This window comes from Telmatherina bonti (assembly GCF_933228915.1).
Source record: "Telmatherina bonti genome assembly, chromosome: 7".
In the NCBI taxonomy this organism is placed as follows: Eukaryota; Metazoa; Chordata; class Actinopteri; order Atheriniformes; family Telmatherinidae; genus Telmatherina; species Telmatherina bonti.
In genome coordinates this window covers 18,911,467-18,919,280 of record NC_136625.1, presented here as the reverse complement: position 1 = coordinate 18,919,280, position 7,814 = coordinate 18,911,467, and positions in this window count along the sequence as shown.

Genomic DNA, 7,814 nt, shown 5'->3' with positions numbered 1-7,814 from the left:
CCAGCAGACACTGAACATTATATAGAAACAGTCATCCTAATTGAAGCATTAACCAGACGTTGTTTCTGTATCTTATGATTTAATGGTCTTTTTGTTAGAGACAGATTTTCTCTCAGCTTCACTGACTGAATTTATGTCTTCAGACAAGAAATCCTGCTGTCTATTATTCCTACAAGACAACCAAAAAAGGGCAAAAGGAAAAGAGAATAAAAAACCCTTAAGCAACTTCAACTTCTCACAGAAACCACTTTATGCCACCAGCTATGCTTTCACATGACAAATTATTCACATTTCCAGCTTAGGTGTTTCCTCTGAAACTGTTTCAGGGACAAAAGAAACCCAAAAGTGCTGATGTAGCGTGAAGGATGGTGTTTTCATAAGTGTTTTGGCGTCTCTGTTACAAAGCCTGCCACACACTGCTATCCATTATCTTTCTGTGGGACAGGGGAAGTTATCTTGGGGACCTATTGTGTGTTTGATGGAGTTTTGACTGGGTTTTAAGTGAGTTGGGGGCACCTCTACAGTGCATGCGTGGCTGTTGTGGATACCAGTGCTACAGATCCCAGAGGAAAGTGGTGGCTCCGTGGGGGCTTGTCCTCCCCTCTGTCTTATCCTGGACTGCTGGGGAAACCAGACATGGAGACAGTAGGATGGGGGTGGGAGGTTGGGAGGGGGTAGCATGGAAGCAAATGAGCAGAGGAGGTGCAGGGCCGGCTCTTGCCCTCTCACTGACAGGATCTGGTCAATGTCCTGCCGCCGAGGGTCGCGGCCCAGCTTACGCACACAAACTTATCTCCAGTGCATCTGCCGGGCCGCCTGCGCAGTCAGGCTGTCTCCATTGCGGGCCACGAGCGTTTTCCTGCTGGGGGTGAGAGGAGCATGGTGAGAGGATAGAGGGAGGGAAGGAGAAGGGTGGGGGAGATACAGGGTTGGGAGAGGAGCATGAAGCAGGGAAAAAGGGGGGGGGGGGACTCAATGTGAAACTGCCCCTACAAAGGCCTGCCAAGTTGTTGAACTATATGGAAAACACGAGCCGCCTCCAGGGTAACAGGACCACTTCTGACTTTCTACAAACAAAAATAGCTCTGATGTCTGGCTACGACCTCTCTCTGCTCCAGCCCTCATCACTCTTTGCATCTCTGCCACATTTCAATTCCCACACCAAGATCAAGCTCATTTTCGAACTTACACAGTCAACGAGAACAACTTCATTTACTGTTTAGGGGGAAACAAATCTTAAAATGTGATACATATAGCCTCGCGTATTTATCATTCTTTCTCCTCTCCCGGATAGAGATGACCTCTTGGTGACCAATAGTGTAGACCTCAATTGAGGTCCCTTTGGTGAGCCATTTCATCATTTAAACAGCCCAAGTTCCAATTCTCATGACCTAATGCGTTGCAGAATGCCTGAAATCTGCTGCTTGTGTTTTTTCTTCTCTCCCTCAACCCTTTCTCATCAGCTGCAGCAGGGATTACAGAACAAAGTAGTTGGCAGTCCTGATTTGTTGGGACTTGGTGCAGAGGCATAACATATGACAAAGATCCTGAAACAGAACCAAAATGAAGATTTTGAATGGATTTACCACATGAGACACACCTTGACCTTACTATTCCCTGAGTCCTTTCAGTTTTTTCTTTTCTTTTTTTGAACATTTTCACCTTCTTTGGAACGTTATAGTGAACAGAGACAGAACACGGGAGATGCAGGGATATTGCATGCATCACAAGTCCAGGATGTTCAGAGATCAATTTGCAGACCTAATGGTTAAAGAGATTTCCACCCACGTGGCATACAATCTACTACTACAGGAATTGATGGCTATTTAAATCTATTGGTTGGTTGGCTGTAAGTTGAAATGATAACAATCAGACCACAAACATATACAACTTGAACATTGGAGATAAGATGCTCTTGGGGGGGGGGGGGGGGGGTACAACATCAAAGCAGTGACATGTGACTGTAATCCAATAATCCCGAAATTCTGTTAAAAAAAAAAAAGACAGAAAATTAAGTTACAGTGAGTATGCTGCACCACTCTACAAGTTTTAGTTGATAGCTGAATTGTCCCCAACTTTTTATGAAGACTACCTAGATTACACACATGGTAAGAAGCCTGGAAAATCAGAGGAAAGCAGTTTTGGACTATTTCAGTAAGTAGGTGTGCATGCTGATAAAATATGCCAGTTCATATTCTTTTCTGCAGCCATGCATGTTGTTTTCCAAATTCTTGTTGAAGTTCTCAATACATCAAAATACACCGTAATGTTGTAATCACTACAAGATTACAGTTCAGCCACTGTTCAGTTGCTTTCTGTAGTTTGTCAAACTAGGAGAACATATTTCATAACAGATATTCTCCCACTGTGAAGTGCAGCAGTTTTCACACACATTTTCAAGAGATTCTTCACTGATCATAAGTGATCAAAAGAAATGTACTATTGAGTTTTTATGCAATTTCTGATGTTCAAGTAGATGCATGTCTACATATATGTGTGTATACATATATTTTTTTTCTACTAATTTTACTAATTTTTACTCTTTTTTTAAATGTCTGATCCAAAAATATCTATGGGAGTTTTCCCATCAGTGTAATCAACACCTGTTTATGTCATGAAGGTTTTTACAGAAGGCTTTGTTTGTAATTTTAAAGCCAATGATGGAAAGTCATATTTTTCAGAGGCATAAAAATGATTTTTCCACTAGCCTTTGACTATTCATAATCCACTCTATATGTGCCTTTTACTCTGTCAGCAAAATGACTGACTTTATGATACTGTAAATATTCCTATTTAGTGATTAATAAAGTCTTCTTCTATTTTTTATCTCCATTTTTCATATTTTCCTCAAAGAACACCTTATATGCAAACTTTAACATGCATATTTATTCATACTTATATAAACTATAAACATATTTTAGACATTTTTTTTTAACTTATTTAGTTTATTTATTAAAACATTTGTACATGTGCCTTAAGTGTTGCAATCTGAGCTATTTGCAACAAAACTTTGTTTATGCATGCACCTATGGTGTGTTTTTTGAATGACAATATTAACCTATCTACTTCTATTTATCTATTTCAATCTAAATGGAATCAGCTGTCCATTACTCACCGTTAACTTCCCTGATCTGTGGTGCAGAAGAAACACTTTTTAATCAAATGAGGGGAAGTGGGAATGTTGTTTCTTGAATTTACATTCTTCAGTGGTCTTTGAAACTCTTGCTTTTGTGTATAATGCATCACTTTTCAGCATTTAACATTATTATTCCTCAAACCTGCCCAGTCCCAGACAACAGCGCACCTGACACTGATACATGCCCACACATCTCCCCTCATCTGCTTCTCATTGTGCACAGTGTTAAAGCACGGACTTTAACGCAAATCTAAAACCCTTCCGTGGGTGTTTACAAGGCAAAGTTTAGTTATGTGACCTCAAAGGCTAAAACTGTTTACCAGTGACTGGAAGAAGTAAGGAAGGGAACAGCAGGGCAAGGGCTTGATCACAGTTCAGTGTTCTTCAACCTTTAAACACTCCTGATGTTGAGCAACAAACACTGCTATAAAATACGTCAGGTGTAGCACATTGTTTTGGATGCATATATCCCCTCTGATTATACGACAGCGAATGAAGTCAATGAAGTTATCCTCACTCTGAAGTTAGGATAGAGTTTTCAGTAAGAAGAATAAGAAGAAGACAGGAGGGGAGACGACCTCCATAATGTACATTCTGTTCTTCTTTGGTTGTGATTCCCAAGGTTGCCTGTCTAGTATGTGTCTGTATGTTTGTGTGTGTTGTGTGTGTTTGTGTGTGTGTGTGTGTGTGACCGTGCCAGGCACTGCATCTCTTCTGGCTCACTCGGTGTTGACCCTGCCCTGTACTCTCCTCCTACTATGGGCGAGGCTTGGCGGTGCAGCACATAGCAACACTGTGTTAACACTGATATGTGCATATACAGAAAGGCGTGTGCACTCAAGTCAACAGACACAAACATACACTCACCCATACACAGTCAGACAAATAAGAAATGTTTACCTATTGGTTACATTAAAAGTTGCCCCTTTTTTTCCTGCAACGTTGCTTTGTTTAACATGCAGCACAAAAAAGCTCACTTTTAGTCTGTGCTTAGTCGTATCTATAAACTACACAATGGCTTAGATGCTGCCAGACAAAACAGCATGGTAAGGTTTGATAATGATGAGGTGTAAAGAAGTCAGCTTGGGTCACGTTTCTCATCTTCTTTATAGCTATTTTAGATTAGCTGCTTTAGAAAAACAGAAGAATTCAAATAAAAGTCATTTTTCTCCTCCATCTCACTACTCCATTAACATCACCAGACACTCTCAGCCTCTGATTTTATAAGTGAGACAGATATTCCCATGTGAAATGAACTGCAAGGTATGTGAAGCTACATTCCTGGGGATGTTTTACTCTGATTTAAAGCTTTTTTGCCCACGTTTGGGCCTTAGCTCATTTAAAAACCCACACGTTCCTATGAAACAGGCCTCACCATCTCCAGTTCCAGCCCCGTGATTGTATCTTGCTACCACTTTGTCTCTCACCCACTCAGTTCCTAATGAGTATAAATGAGTGTTTTCATTGCGAGGCAGACCAAAACCAGTGAAGTATGTTTGCAAAAACACTGGCTAATACTTTTTAAAGGAGCAAACTCTTATAAAAGAAAAACAAAAGTGGGACATTTTAAAAAAAAAAAAAAGAGAAAAAAAAAGAAAAATTGTTTTTCATGTCTGCATATGGCTTTGGGTACAAATGAGGAAGACCATTTGCTACAAAATGAGACACATGGTCAATATTAATGTTTACATTTTTGGCCACATGCGTCCAAGTTTGTTTTTGGCTTTCAGCTGTTAAATTTTGCAAAGTTTCCTGCAAAAAGTGCAACAGTGACACCAAGCCTACATTCCTTGACCACAAACATTACAAAGTGACTAATAGAAATGAGTTCCGAGGTCAAAGCAACAGGAACAAGTCACTGGATGTGACTTGACTTAAAAAATAATAATAATAAAGTTTAAATTTTCATGTACATGATTGAGTGTAGATCCCTGCTTACAATTTAAAAGGCAAACAGGAAAAAATAACTGACCTTAATGTTCCCAGTAAGTGATTTCATCATTACTGTGGAATCCTGAGAGATGCCAGGAGCACGCCAGAAATATAAAGGAGGTTATGAATAACCCTGCTTGCCTTAAAGTCTGGCAGAAAGTATGTACTAATGTGTTTATGGTGTTAGATGATATTGTTGTACTTATGCAACAGTGTAGAAGTGTAGAGACTACTAGTTTATCATGATGGCGGATGGTCGTGATAGAATCAGTAAATTACTGAATTCAGAGCACATGTCCCACTAGTTGTAATGTCTTCTTTGGGTCCTGCTTGAGTGCGAAGCTTGGATAAGTTTAAAAATCTCTTAGTTTGGGCTGACCCTCAGAGTTAGCCTTTGTTTGGCAGACGCCCCAGCATCCTTTAATCTTGTGAAGAGATAAATCTTTTGATGGACTTGACCAGATTCAGTTGAAAGTGCTGCTCAGCCATCTCAATAGATCAGTGAAATAATGGCATGTTAGACGTCGAGGGGTGGGGGGGGGTTGGTTGTGGCCCATTGGTGGGCTTTCTCTGCAGAACCCTTAACAGAGTCATCAATCCTGGGCTGCAACCACAGATCCCACCTCCTCAATCCGCCTCCTGCAACCACATACTTGACCACAACCAACCTTGCCCTCCTGACCACAGAACATTAACACATATCTCTCTGTGTCAGGCACAAACATGCAGACTGCACCATAACAAGACTTTTACATACCAGAGTTACTAATTAATACCATACGATTGTCATTTAAAGCAGTATTGTAACATTTCGGGAAATATACTATTCACTGCTTTTGCTAAGCCTTGGGTAGGTCTTTGCGTTTTTATGAGTATGCAAAAGTCTGAAAGGCAACAAAATTGTCTACTGATTTGATCTCAAATATGATTATTAGTGTAAATGTGCAGAAAGTCTTTTTGTCGAGAGTGAATCTTCAGTCTGTGTGAAACAAAGACCTCCAAACAAACATGATAAGATCTACCAGTCTGTTTGTGCTCACAATCAACCATATAGACATCTTCAACCATGTGAAGACATCATAATGCTTGTTAATACATTTTTCAATAAATCCCTGTTTCTATTTTCTGCCTTATTTAATGCATTAAAAGAATTGAAAGGTGGCTAAAGACTTTATACAAAATCCATTACAATAGGTTATGACACAGATAATTTCCATTTTTTTTGTGACCATTTTCCAGTACCATGTAACCCAAATACAACTAGAAGCGAACGTGAAAGTACTAAAACAAGAAAAAAAAGTGCCATTGACATCCACATTTGCCTCTGTTCTTCTCTGTCAGTAAGTATGTACAATAAGTTCATTTTTACTAGTTGTCTAGCTTCTTTGTAGGACTCAAATAAGTCATTCTTGTAAGACGTTTATATTATATAAAAGAATATCCCTTGCTGTATCAATAAAGGACCTATCCATATGCAAGCTGTCTTTTAAATACAAACAAGTTAATTATTAAGCTATATGGGTTCCCCTAACTGGACTTTTTCCATCCTTAAACTATCGTTTTTCAAAATTTTGCAAAAAAAATGTAATAAATAAAATATTCATCATTGTTGTCTAAATTAGATAGCTTTGTTTTTTTCTGCATGCCATAAAGCTAACCTCCCAGGATGTTCACCGTTGTGAAAGTGAATGGATCTCCCTCCTCTGTACATCACCAAGCTATATATGTGTCATCTAAATGTGTGCAGTTAAATTGAGGTGAACTTCAGGGAGCTCTTTAGATTCCTCTGATAAGACTTAGGTCCCATTAGGATGGGCCATGTTTGAGAGCTCAGTGCTGGCCTCACACACTTGCTCTTATCTAAATCCTTCATCACCACACACCTAATCTGATCACAGTACTTAATGTTGATAGATTTAATCCTGCACGGGGAATAAGGGAGAAATCTGAGTCAAAAATCACATAATAATGAAGCACAAGCCTGAATCTAGGAAGTGAGTAGAAACATGTTATTTTGGTTATGCAGGTTTTTTTTTTTTTTCTTGCTTTAGTTCACAACATAGGTGATTCTGTCATGCGCTTCCCTTGCCTGTGTGTGTGTATACAAACCAGACATGTCTGTGTATGGGTATGTGATGTATGAATGTCACGAGTGTGTCCCAGCAAGACCTACTATGGCCAGCAGCAACATTAGCACCTCAGAAATAGCTTGGCAGGCATTTTAATTGCTTTACTCTGCAAGGTCTCAAAATATTGTTAAAAAAGAAAACAAAAAGGTGAAACCTTTCCCATGGTTTGGATTTCCACTAATACTAAGTGTGCATCACTGGCACAGAGCTTCTCCTTGTGAAACCTGAGTTCCATTATGTTCATTAAACAATAAATATCTGGATGAAAAAAAATCCATTGTTGTCACTGATCTTTGCCCTCTTCCTTCCACATTCTGTCCTCTAACCTTAAGTACATTTTTCTCTCCAACTGCTCTGTGAACTATAATTATGTCTCCACTGTACAGCTATGTAGCCAACTTGCTAACTTGTGTTTCTTATTCTCCTGTGCAGACATTTTTTGTCTTTAATCATCATGAAAGTAATAGCAGAGTCATGTGCATGAAGCCTCACAATGAGGTGCTGAAGTACTTCATAAGTAGGAAACTCACACAAACACAGGAAGTCCAGCGTTTCTCACCAGGGGCAGGAGTCTCTGCCGTGGCGCTGCAGGACTGATGGGCTGCTCAGATTAACTG